The sequence below is a fragment of the Adiantum capillus-veneris genome, chromosome 21, assembly GCF_014529385.1.
Source record: "Adiantum capillus-veneris isolate H3 chromosome 21, ASM1452938v2, whole genome shotgun sequence".
NCBI classification, from domain to species: domain Eukaryota; kingdom Viridiplantae; phylum Streptophyta; class Polypodiopsida; order Polypodiales; family Pteridaceae; genus Adiantum; species Adiantum capillus-veneris.
The window spans coordinates 104367526-104379493 of NC_140951.1; positions in this window are offsets into that span (position 1 = coordinate 104367526).

Sequence of the window (11968 nt, forward strand, 5' to 3'; positions counted from 1 at the left end):
TCCTATGCACCCATGTGTAGCCGCCTTTGAGAAGACAAGTCCGATTTTAAATCAACCACCGACCATTGGATTTTGGCCACCCGGTCCCACCGGCCAATCGATCGGCCATTTTTTGACCACTTTTTGGCTGCCATCCGCCGGCCATAATATTTTGGCAAAAAGGAATATTGCAGCGAAGCCTTGAAAATTTTGGTTTCCGAGGAGTGATTTTTCTTCATGCACTATGGTTTCTCCTCATAATAGGGGCCTTACAAATGTGCATTTTTAATACATAAAATTACAAGGGTCAAATCAGGCTCCATACTTAACAAGGTTCATATTCTTAAAGGCAGTAATTCTTAGATAAAGGAGAGTTAATCAATGCTCCCTTTGCTATGAATTTTTGGATCCTGTCATATGCTCCACCAATACTAGGATTTATGGACGCACAAAGAACATTATGGATTTTTCTAAACCAAATGCAAACTAATATTTAGACTCTATATGGAATATTTACAGGCCTTATATCAAATGTGTTTGTAAGTTTCTAGACAACAAAGCGGCATGCGAGTCAAGCATCATTTGGTTTGATCATGTAGTCTGGTACATTCTTAATCATCTAGAATTATTATTCCCTGACAAAGCTGCAAAGTTTCACTTATTTTTAATAGGTTTGTGGCTGGAAAGACGAGCTCAAAACTTGGTATTAGCACAAATTGCATTCACTCACTTACACAACATGATGCTTGAAGTTCTCAAAGAGCTTAAACAAGATGAACGTGGAACTTTTTTGACATCCTATGGAAATTACAAAGGAGTGAAGACCCTTCTTAGTCTGCTTACACCCAACAGGAAAGAAGAATCTACCCCATCTCTTAAAAGACCTATTCTTTAAGTAACACTCCTAATTTGCTTACTTCTTTTTTGACTCCCTCTATTACTTCTAGCTCTAACTTTGGTAGAGAACACCATATTAGAGAGTTTGAGACTTTAAAGTTAATTTGGAAATCACCAATGTTTTGAAGATTTGGCCATGTGGACAAATCTCAAACTATGTTTTAAGGAAAAATCTTTCCACAAAGTAGTACTTCAAAAGCTCTTCTAAGCCATGCTTTCAAAACTTTGGCTAAGATTTGGCTATGTAGTCAAGTCTTAAGCTCATTTTGAAAGTGAAAATTTCCAAAATTCACTAATATGGTGTTAGAGGTAAAACTAAAAGCTATACCGGTAGAGGGAGAACCAAAAATCTTCCTGTAAAACATCTTCTTGATATGTGATTGTAATATTTTCAGGTTATTACCAATCTGGCAAGCAAGAAGATCTTGAGTAGAAAAAAAGAGGCTCAGATTCAGACTTTTGTGCATTGTCTTTTTGTTTACAGTATTCTAGAATTGTACCTTCCTAAGTCTATTTTTATGGAAATCTTTCATCAATATTTTGGTAATACTTCACTACTTAATTAAGTTACTTTTGGCTAGAAATATACATATCCACTAAAAATTTGGTTTTACACTACTAACTTTTTAAGATTATACATCACTCCTACTTGTAATTGTATTGATCATACAGAGTTTGCATCACAATTTGATAAATTTGGTTCACACATCTATACTTAAAACTTAGACATTTGTGGGGATGATGAGATTGGGGCTTTGCTGAGAAAAGGATTAAATCATATTCGCCTCCCTCCACTGTACCCTCACTACTAGGTGTTCTAAATAACATTGATGGTGGCCAGCCAATGCTATTTGGGTCATCAAGTGGAGTGGGTATGAGCGTCAATACTAGCCTTGGTATGTGGGTCAATATTTTTAACTATGTTAGTGACTATGATATTGACGCTAATACCGATTCTACAATGGGTAAATTTGCTTTTAAAAGAATTCACAAGCTCATTTAAGCTCTTGATGGCAAGAAGAGTCTACCTCTCTCTCTCTCTCTCACACACACACACACACACACACACACACACACACACACACACACACACACACATTGTGTAGATCTACGCGTGCGCACACACACATGAAAAAAAAAACAAATTTAGAAGAACTTTTTTCCCTAATGTTAACTTTGATTTGTGAGCTTGGTAGTAGATTTAAGTGTTTTATAGAGATATTCTTATATGTAGTTAATTTTTTTGAGTATTATTGTTGTTTATGATTAAAATTTTGTAAATTATTTTTCAGTTAAAATTTGTACAGATTATTATTGTTTATGTTAAAAGTTTTGTAAATCAAGAGTAAGTTTGAATGCTATGATGAGTTTTGATATATTTGAAATTGTTATTGTTTGAAATTAAAATTTTGAATTAATTATTATTATTATTTAATATTATATTTTGTCTAATCAGGCTTTTTTAGGGTCTAGATTTAAAAAAACTTATGGAATAATGTTATGGTTAGCTTAAGATTACTTTTATAGTGACTAGTTTAATATTACTTATTGATTAATTTTAGGTTTTTTCAATATGAAATTAATTTTAATTTCATATATATTGCTCAATTTAAGGTTAGGTTTATGATTAGTTTAGTATTATTTTAAACTTTCTTTATTGGTTCAATTATGGTTAGTTTAAGCTTCTTTTAGGGATAGTTTAGGTTTAGTTCAAGATGTCTTTAGGGATGTGATTTAGGATTAGTTTTGGGTTAGTTTTAGAGTTGAGTAATGATGCATGAGTACTACATGTACAGGTGCTTGGATGTTCACAAAGCACTCAATTAGGATGGATGGGACAGACCTTCTTGGATTGACAAAGAAGATTGGGGGTGCATCAAAGAAAAATATCAAAACAACCTTGACAAATGGGGCCATTAGGGAGAGGCTTCTAGGGCATGAGTGGAGATAGGGTGTTTTGTCACCTTGGCAAACGTGATTGGGAGACATTTGAGGAGTATTCTATAAGTGTTTCTGCATTGCTTTGATAGTTAAAGATTTGTTTATGTTTTGTTTTTTTACTTCTAATAGTGCACCATCAATGAAAGGGAGCCACCGAGCTTGAGCATAGTTATGGCACAAAGAAATATCTCCATATGTTGATCGAGAAGTTGTGTTGCTGAGCCAGATCCATAACCTGTACAAATTTTGAATACAGTTTACATTGATGTTACTTTGTGTTTTTGCAATTAGTTGAATTTTATAAACTTTGTTTGTTCTCTCTTTTTTATTGCAAGACGCGCTTAAGCTCCATTTACAACGAGAGGAGCTATCATCATCAAAAGTAGCACACTAAGATGCCTACATATATTTTTTGTATATCTATGCATATGTATACTTATTGGAAATAACACATATATCCCATTTTGTAATTTAACATTTGGTTCTTATATTGATATGCTTTTCTATTTTGCTATCGGCACTGTCATATTAATCAATATCTATTTCTCCTAAATGATTTTCTCATATTAAACTGATCATTTATTGTGGGGAAGTGCCAGGGGAGAAAAAGCTAGAATATTGGTTAAGCTAGTAGACCGGCCACAGTAGGGATCCAAAGGACGGAAAATAGGGATCCAAAGGGGGGGCCATCTGCAAAAGAGCTATGTGCAACAATGGGCTAAAAAGACCCTAAGGTTCAGCCCATTAAGACTTCCAAAATGCTAAGGTTCCAAAATTCAAAGGTTGTGTCCAAAGGTCAACCCTAGGGAAATTGGATGCTTTGTGTGTGACCAAAAAAGTCTTTGAATATCCCTACATAGGAGGGGGCAAGCCTAGCAAGTAGGGGATGAGAGAGAAGGCCACACACACACACACACACACACACAAGCTCCCTTTACACAAAGGGAATTACGGACACATGTCAGCTCCCTAGCCCAGATGCCCACAAGGTGTGCCCAATTCCTATTGGATGGCCTTGGAGGTGGACCAATGAGAATTAGACTAGAGTAAATTTAGCCTAATTAATTTTAAAACACTTAATAAAAAGAACCAATGAAAATGAAGTCTCCTGGATGATTATTGGGCAGCCTGTGAAGGGGTCCAACAGGAATTGAGCAGCCCAATGGGCTACTTAATTCCTATTGGTCAGAATGGGGAAAGGTCCAATGGGGATTTAATTCATTTAAATCAATTAAGTTTAATTGATTAAGCTCTCACAAAAGGGGAAAGGGGGACACATGTCAGAAGGCTATCACTTATGCTGCTTAATTGTGATAGGCTAGCCCTGGGGAGGTCCAATGGGGAGCCTGCAAGAGCAAATAGCAAGAGGGCTCACCCAAGAGAGAGAGGGGGCTGATTTTTGCAAGGCATTATCACACACACACTCACACAATCTCATGTGTGAAGAAAGAGAGGACTATCTCTTCCCAAGCTTTAATGGAGAACTCATCACCTACGTCTCCAAGCTTGTGAGATAGAAGCCTACATCGACACACTCTTGGATTGTGGATGCAAATCCAACCAAGAGCCAAGCTTCAATGCATGCTCATCTCCTCTACCAAGCTAATTACTAAGCTAAAGCTATGCTAATATGAGTGATTATGTGAGGAGATGTACATCTTTCTCGTAAGATACTCCTTCTTCCTCTCAATCTACTCTCATACCCTGCTAGCTCTCACCATCTTCGAAGGTGTGTGAGGTCTTGGGTCTGAGAACGGGGATAATTAAAGTTGTGTTTACTAAGTGTTTTGCTTAGTGCATGAAGCTTTCATCTTCATTGCACTAGTTAGTCTTGAAGGAACACAAAGAATTGTATTGTACAATGTCTCTCTTGATGGGAGAAACCATAATACAAAGCCTTTTGGAGGGGGGACCGGCTCCATGCAAATCCGGTCCTCAACTGTTGTCAATAGCTTAATTTCTCTCTCTTTTGAAGTATTTTTGATGCGATCTAACTAGGTGTTATGCTTTTTGTTGCTCTCTCCACCCAAGCACTCTTGTAATTCTCATTAGGAATCTATTCTAATGAAATGCCCACTATGTTCATGCTAATTTCCGCTACACACAAGTTATTAGGCCATTAAATGTTACATTGGTATCAGACAAGGTTTCTCTTTCCTTGCTCAAGAAGGGAGGTCCTCAAGCTAGCTATAAATGGTTAGTATTATTAATTGCCTGTGAGTAAGTAGAATCGGGATTTTTTAGCCTTGCAGTGCGCCTGCCTTCGTGCAGTTAACAGGGCATCACCGTCGAGAGCTATGGTCTTAATAGTGGAGTCCTACGGGGCTTAACCACTATTGAGCTATTAGAAGCTTGATAGGAGCCGGTGCTATTTTGGTGTCGAAAGACCCTCTCTTCTATTCCTTGCAATTAATGGTATTCGAGCCGCGGGTACAGTAGCTTGAGTGCTTTTTCTAAAGGGGTAAAGAGGAGTAGCAACTAGGGCTTGAAGTGCCAAGTACATCTAAAAAGTTTACACCTAAAAGTTGTTAGAATGGCTGACAATAGTAAAGAGAGTGAAAAAAATGTTGATAACTTTGATTTTGCTCATGAGCAAGCTACTAATGATGCTTCAATGTTTTTTAACTATCTTGTTTCTAGGCTTCAACAAGCCATGGGCAAAATCCATCTCTCCAAAGTGAAGTGCAACCGCAGCTCTGTGCTCACGGGATTCTCCAAGCTCATCACCATGACGAGAGAACACCTAGGAAGCCTCCTTGTGAGACTACCAAAAGAGGTCTCTCTCCGATTCGGGAAGAAGAAGAGAATCCATACGAAGGGCTCAAGAATTTACTTCTTGATGATGCATCTCCTTCCCAAAGGAGAACTCAAGAGCCTCTACCGAAGGAACGAGAAATAAGTGAGTCTCCCGCCCCCTCGGCGGAGATGGATCCACGAAGACGGCGGGCTAAATGCTCTCCATCACCACCAAAGCGGAGAAGACCATCACACTCTTCTCCACGCCATAATTCAAAGAGGGATGATAAAAAGCAAGAGAAGAAGAAGGCGAGAAAGAGGACACCCTCTTCTCCATCTTCTTCATCCTCTTCCTCTTATGAAAGTGACGGTGAAGACAACGAAGATCAAGACAAGAAAAAGGTGAGAAAGAGGTCACCCTCTTCTCCACCTTCTTCAAATTCTTCACCTTCTAAAGAAAGTGATGGTGCAACCTTTGAACCATCAAAAAGAAGAGGCCATAGGAAATCCTATGCCGCATGGAAGAGGTCGTCCAAGTTGAAGAAATTCAAAGAGGGAGGGAAGAGCATCTCTTTCCTTACGTATGATGGGACCTTTGGTGCTACGGCAAAGTCTTGACCTTTATCCAACAATTTGATGCGGCGTTTGGAGATGAGGGCTTCACGGAGTCCTCTAAGCTACGCCATGTAGCTATGCACTTTCAAAAGTCCGCCAGGCAATGGTGGTCTAACCTACGAGCCAATGGTGAAGCTCCACGAACATGGAAAGCTTTAAGAGCTTCCATTATGAAGCAGTTTTTGGCCACCGATGCCAAAGAAAAAGTACTCACCGAATAGCGAAGCTTAAAGCTCTCTCCCAATGAATCCATCCACAAATATGTAGACAAATTTTGGGACCTACAACTCAAAGCCACTGTCTTTAAAAAGTTGGATTTTGGAGAGCAAAAGCAACAATTTTGTGCGGGCTTAACCGAAGAAATGGTGGAGTATGTCAACTCCCAAAGGCCGCGTACCATATCGGCGGTAATACACCATACTATGGTGGCCTCACGAATCAATTTTTAAATGGGGGCTAAAAGAAATAATAAGCCCCCGGAAAACAAGGGTTCCAATGAGCCTAAGGGGAAGGAAAATGTCCAAAAGTCTCCTAAGGGCAACTCCAACAAAGCTAAAGAGAAGGGAGTTTACAAAGGTAAGAACAAACTCTCTCCTGAAGAGCTTGAGCGTTATCGCAAGGATAACCGGTGTTTCAAGTGCGGCGAACAAGGGCATGCGTACCGCACTTGTCCCCAAAAGAACAACCACCAAGATCCTCCTCTAGCTTCCTTGGTTGAAATCCAAGAGGAGGAGACTCACCAAACTCATCACAAAGGATCTCCTCTATGCCATGCTTGGGGAAAGGTAAGAGAACATGATGCTTTTATTCTCTTTGACCCTAGTTCTACTCACAATTTTATATCTGTAGAGTTGGCCACCAAGCTAGGCATACAATCCTACGAGATGGGAGATGTCCTACCCGCAGACAGTGCCTTCAAGGGGCAAGAAGCTTCAGTCACTCCCTTAATCGGGAAATTGAGGCTTCATGTCCAAGGCTATGTGGACAAAGAGGACTTCTTTATCTCTCCTCTCAAGCATGAGGATGTAATCCTAGGGGCACCATGGTTTGATCGCCTGGCTGCCGATGTTAAATTTCCTGAAAGGAGAATCTCCTTTAAATTCAGGGAAAAAGACATGTATATAGATGCTAAGGAAATGGGTAACACTATTCCCATTGTACATATACACCAGCTTTCAACAAGTCAATAAAGAGCTCTATTTCCGTGTACATGATTTTTGTTAAAGATTCTCAAAATGAACCTAATGCTTTAGCAAAAGAAAATAAAAGCAACCAAAAGGAATTAGAGTTATCCAATTTTCTCAAGGGGTTTCAAGATGTTTTTATTGACGACATCCCTTGTGAGCTACCTCCTAAACGAGGTAATGATGACCATGCAATTGAACTTCTTCCAAGAAGTTCACCGCCTAACAAACCTCCTTATAGAGTTTCTCAAGCTCAACAAGAGGAGATTATACGGCAAGTGCATGAGTTAGTTGAGAAGGGCATGGTTAGGCCTAGATAATCTCCATTTTGCTCACCGGTGCTATTAGTGCAAAAGAAAGACGGCACATATCGTATGTGTGTCGACTATAGAGCACTAAATAGGATCACTATCAAGAATAGGTTTCCCGTTCCACGGGTAGAAGACCTATTTGATAAGCTACAAGGATCGACCTACTTCAGTAGGATTGACCTAAAAAGTGGCTATCATCAAATAAGGATAGTTGATCAAGACATTGTAAAGACCGCATTTCGCACCACATTTGGTCTTTACGAATACATTGTCATGCCTTTTGGCTTGACCAATGCACCAGCCACATTCAACCGCTTGATGGAGAAGCTGTTTAGGCCTCATCGAACCTTCACTGGAGTGTTCTTTGATGATATTATCATCTACTCTAATTCATTAGACGAACACAAGCAACACCTCCAGGTAATATTTCAAGCTTTAAGAGAGAATAAACTTTATGTTAATCGAAAGAAAAGTGAATTTTTCTTGCAAGAGATTCAGTATTTAGGACACATTATCTCTCAAGATGGCATCCAAATGGATCCATCCAAGTTAGAGGTAATAAAAGGATGGCCTAAACGAAGGAATCTTCATGAACTAAGAAGCTTTATAGATATGTGTGCATACTATAGACGCTTCATAGAAAAGTTCTCACAAATTGCGGGACCATTACATGACCTAACAAAGAAAAGCGTTAGGTATACATGGTCTGCTAAGGAGGACAATGCTTTCGAAAAGCTTATCTCTCAACCTGTGCTTACACTACCGGATCTCTCAAAACCATTTGAGGTCCAATGTGATGCTTGTGGTGATTGCCTTGGAGCTGTTTTGCTCCAAGAAGGGCACGCCATAGGCTATGAGAGTCGAAGGCTCGACCTTGTTGAGCAAGCTCTAGGCATATATGAAAAGCAACTCCTTGCAGTTCTACATGCCTTAGACTCATGGAAGCACTATTTATTGGGGACTCCTTTCATTCTGCGAACGGATCACCAAAGTCTTAAGTACTTCATGACGCAGACCAAGCTCTCCGACAAACAAATGAGGTGGGCAAATTTCCTTTCGCAATTTCATTTTCATATTGCTCACATTGCTGGCAAGCATAATCAAGTAGCTGATGCACTCTCAAGACGGCCGAGAGTGAATGCGGTTTCCATAGCAACTCACAATGATCTATCTTCAATGATAGATGAGTATGCTATTGATCCCGATTTTAGAAATGTAATTTCAGCCCTTGCATTAGGGAAGAAAGAAGAACCATTTACTTTACAAGATGGTTATCTTCTCTATGGCAATAGACTATGTGTTACTAACTCACTACGTGAAAAAGTAATGTATGAATCTCATGCTCCACCGTATGCGGGGCATAGAGGGATTCAGTCTACCTTAAAGGGAATTGAAACATATTTCTATTGGCCTACCATGAAAGTGAACATACAAGAGTATGTTTCTAAATGTGTGGTATGCCAAAAGACAAAATTTGATAGAGGGAAGCAACTTGGATTGCTTCAATCCTTGCCAATCCCTAATTCACCATGGGAGAGCATATCCATGGATTTTATCTTTGGATTGCCTAAGTCTATCCATGGGAATACGGGAATATGGACAAGAGTAGATAGGTTCAGTAAACAAGCTCATTTTATACCTGTCAAAAAGACTATCAAAGCCCATCAAATGGCAACCCTCTTCATTTCACAAATTTTCAAGTACCATGGCTTGCCGATGTCTATAGTGTCGGAAAGAGATCCTAGAATGACCAGTAATTTCTGGAAGGTTCTCTTTGAGAATTTAGGAACAAGGCTAAACTTCTCTTCGGCCTATCATCCACAAACGGATGGCCAAAGTGAAATAGCTAACCTAACAATTATCGATCTACTAAAAGCCTATGTAACGGAAGTAGATCAAAGATCCCAATGGGAGAAGTACTTACCCTTAGTGGAGTATGCTTACAATAACACTGTACATACTTCCACGGGAAAAGCACCTTTCGAGGTAATTGAGGGAATATCAAAAATTCCCTTGCTACTTAAGGTACATGGGAAGATCTTCGCTGCAGATGAGTATAGCCGAGACCTACAAGAATCTTTTCAAAAGATTAAGGATGCTATCTCTATCTCACAGCAAAGGCAAAAGGCTGCTGCTGACAAGCACAGAAGAGAAAATGATTGGGTCTTATTAAAGTTTCCCAAGGCTCGATTAAGGCACACGACGGGCAAGAATCCTACGGGCCACCAAAAGTACTATGCTAAACTAGCAAAAAGGTACTATGGTCCCTTCCAGATTCTTAGAACAATCAATGAGATGGCCTATCAACTCAAGTTGCCCAATCATTGGCTCATACAAAATGCTTTCCATGTGAGCCTATTAAAGCGAGCCACCTCAAGAACCAACTATTGAAGACCCACTGGAGATCGAGGACCAAGAGGAGGTGCTGCAGCCCGAGTCCATTCTCTGACATGAAGACAAGGTACTAAGAGGCGGTAAGACTATCCGACGATATCTTATTAAGTTTAAGAATTATCCTTTTGAAGATGCTAGATGGATGCAAGGCATACAATTAAAGGATAATCTAAACCTTGTCAATGCTTACAATGCTTCCCAAGAGTAAGCAAATGTACAAAATGTTAAAAATGAACAAAGTTTTTGTCTTATAAGACTCTCTTTTTCTTTATTGTGCACAAAAATGAAGTAGTATGCATGCTTAGATCAATTTTGCGGAGACGACGTCTCCCAAACACCAAGTAGATCTTGTCACTCTACTATGGAAGATTGATAGGACTAATGTGAAGACATGCTTGCGGCAGCCTCAGGCTCTCAAGCACCAAATGGACTATTCATCCATTGTGGAATGATGTCGTAGGGTAACATAGGGATCCTCTACCCCCTAAGGAAAGGACTCATGAATATGCTTTATCTTCTCTATACCATAGTCGAGGACGACTATGATTTCAAGAGAGAGGTAATGTCATAATAATCAATATCTAATTCTCCTAAATGATTTTCTCATATTAAACTGATCATTTAATGTGGGGAAGTGCCAGGGGAGAAAAAGCTAGAATATTGGTTAAGCTAGTAGACCGGCCACAATAGGGATCCAAAGGAGGGAAAATAGGGATCCAAAGGGGGGGCCATCTGCAAAAGAGCCATGTGCAACAATGGGCTAAAACGACTCTAAGGTTCAGCCCACTAAGACTTCCAAAATGCAAAGGTTCCAAGATTCAAAGGTTGTGTCCAAAGGTCAACCCTAGGGAAATTGGATGCTTTGTGTGTGACCAAAAAAGTCTTTGAATATCCCTACATAGGAGGGGGCGAGCCTAGCAAGTAGGGGATGAGAGAGAAGGCCACACACACACACACACACACACACAAGCTCCCTTTACACAAAGGGAATTAGGGACACATGTCAGCTCCCTAGCCCAGATGCCCACAAGGTGTGCCCAATTCCTATTGGATGGCCTTGGAGGTGGACCAATGAGAATTAGACTAGAGTAAATTTAGCCTAATTAATTTTAAAACACTTAATAAAAAGAACCAATGAAAATTAAGTCTCCTGGATGATTATTGGACAGCCTGTGAAGGGGTCCAATAGGAATTGAGCAGCCCAATGGGCTACTTAATTCCTATTGGTCAGAATGGGGAAAGGTCCAATGGGGATTTAATTCATTTAAATCAATTAAGTTTAATTGATTAAGCTCTCACAAAAGGGGAAAGGGGGACACATGTCAGAAGGCTATCACTTATGCTGCTTAATTGTGATAGGCTAGCCCTGGGGAGGTCCAATGGGGAGCCTGCAAGAGCAAATAGCAAGAGGGCTCGCCCAAGAGAGAGAGGGGGACTGATTTTTGCAAGGCATTATCACACACACACTCACACAATCTCACGTGTGAAGAAAGAGAGGACTATCTCTTCCCAAGCTTTAATGGAGAACTCATCACCTACTCCAAGCTGGTGAGATAGAAGCCTACATCGACACACTCTTGGATTGTGGATGCAAATCCAACCAAGAGCCAAGATTCAATGAATGCTCATCTCCTCTACCAAGCTAATTACTAAGCTAAAGCTATGCTAATATGAGTGATTATGTGAGGAGATGTACATCTTTCTCGTAAGATACTCCTTCTTCCTCTCAATCTACTCTCATACTGTGCTAGCTCTCACCATCTTTGAAGGTGTGTGAGGTCTTGGGTCTGAGAACCGGGATAATTAAAGTTGTGTTTACTAAGTGTTTTGCTTAGTGCATGAAGCTTTCATCTTCATTGCACTAGCTAGTCTTGAAGGAACACAAAGAATTGTATTGTACAATGTCTCTAT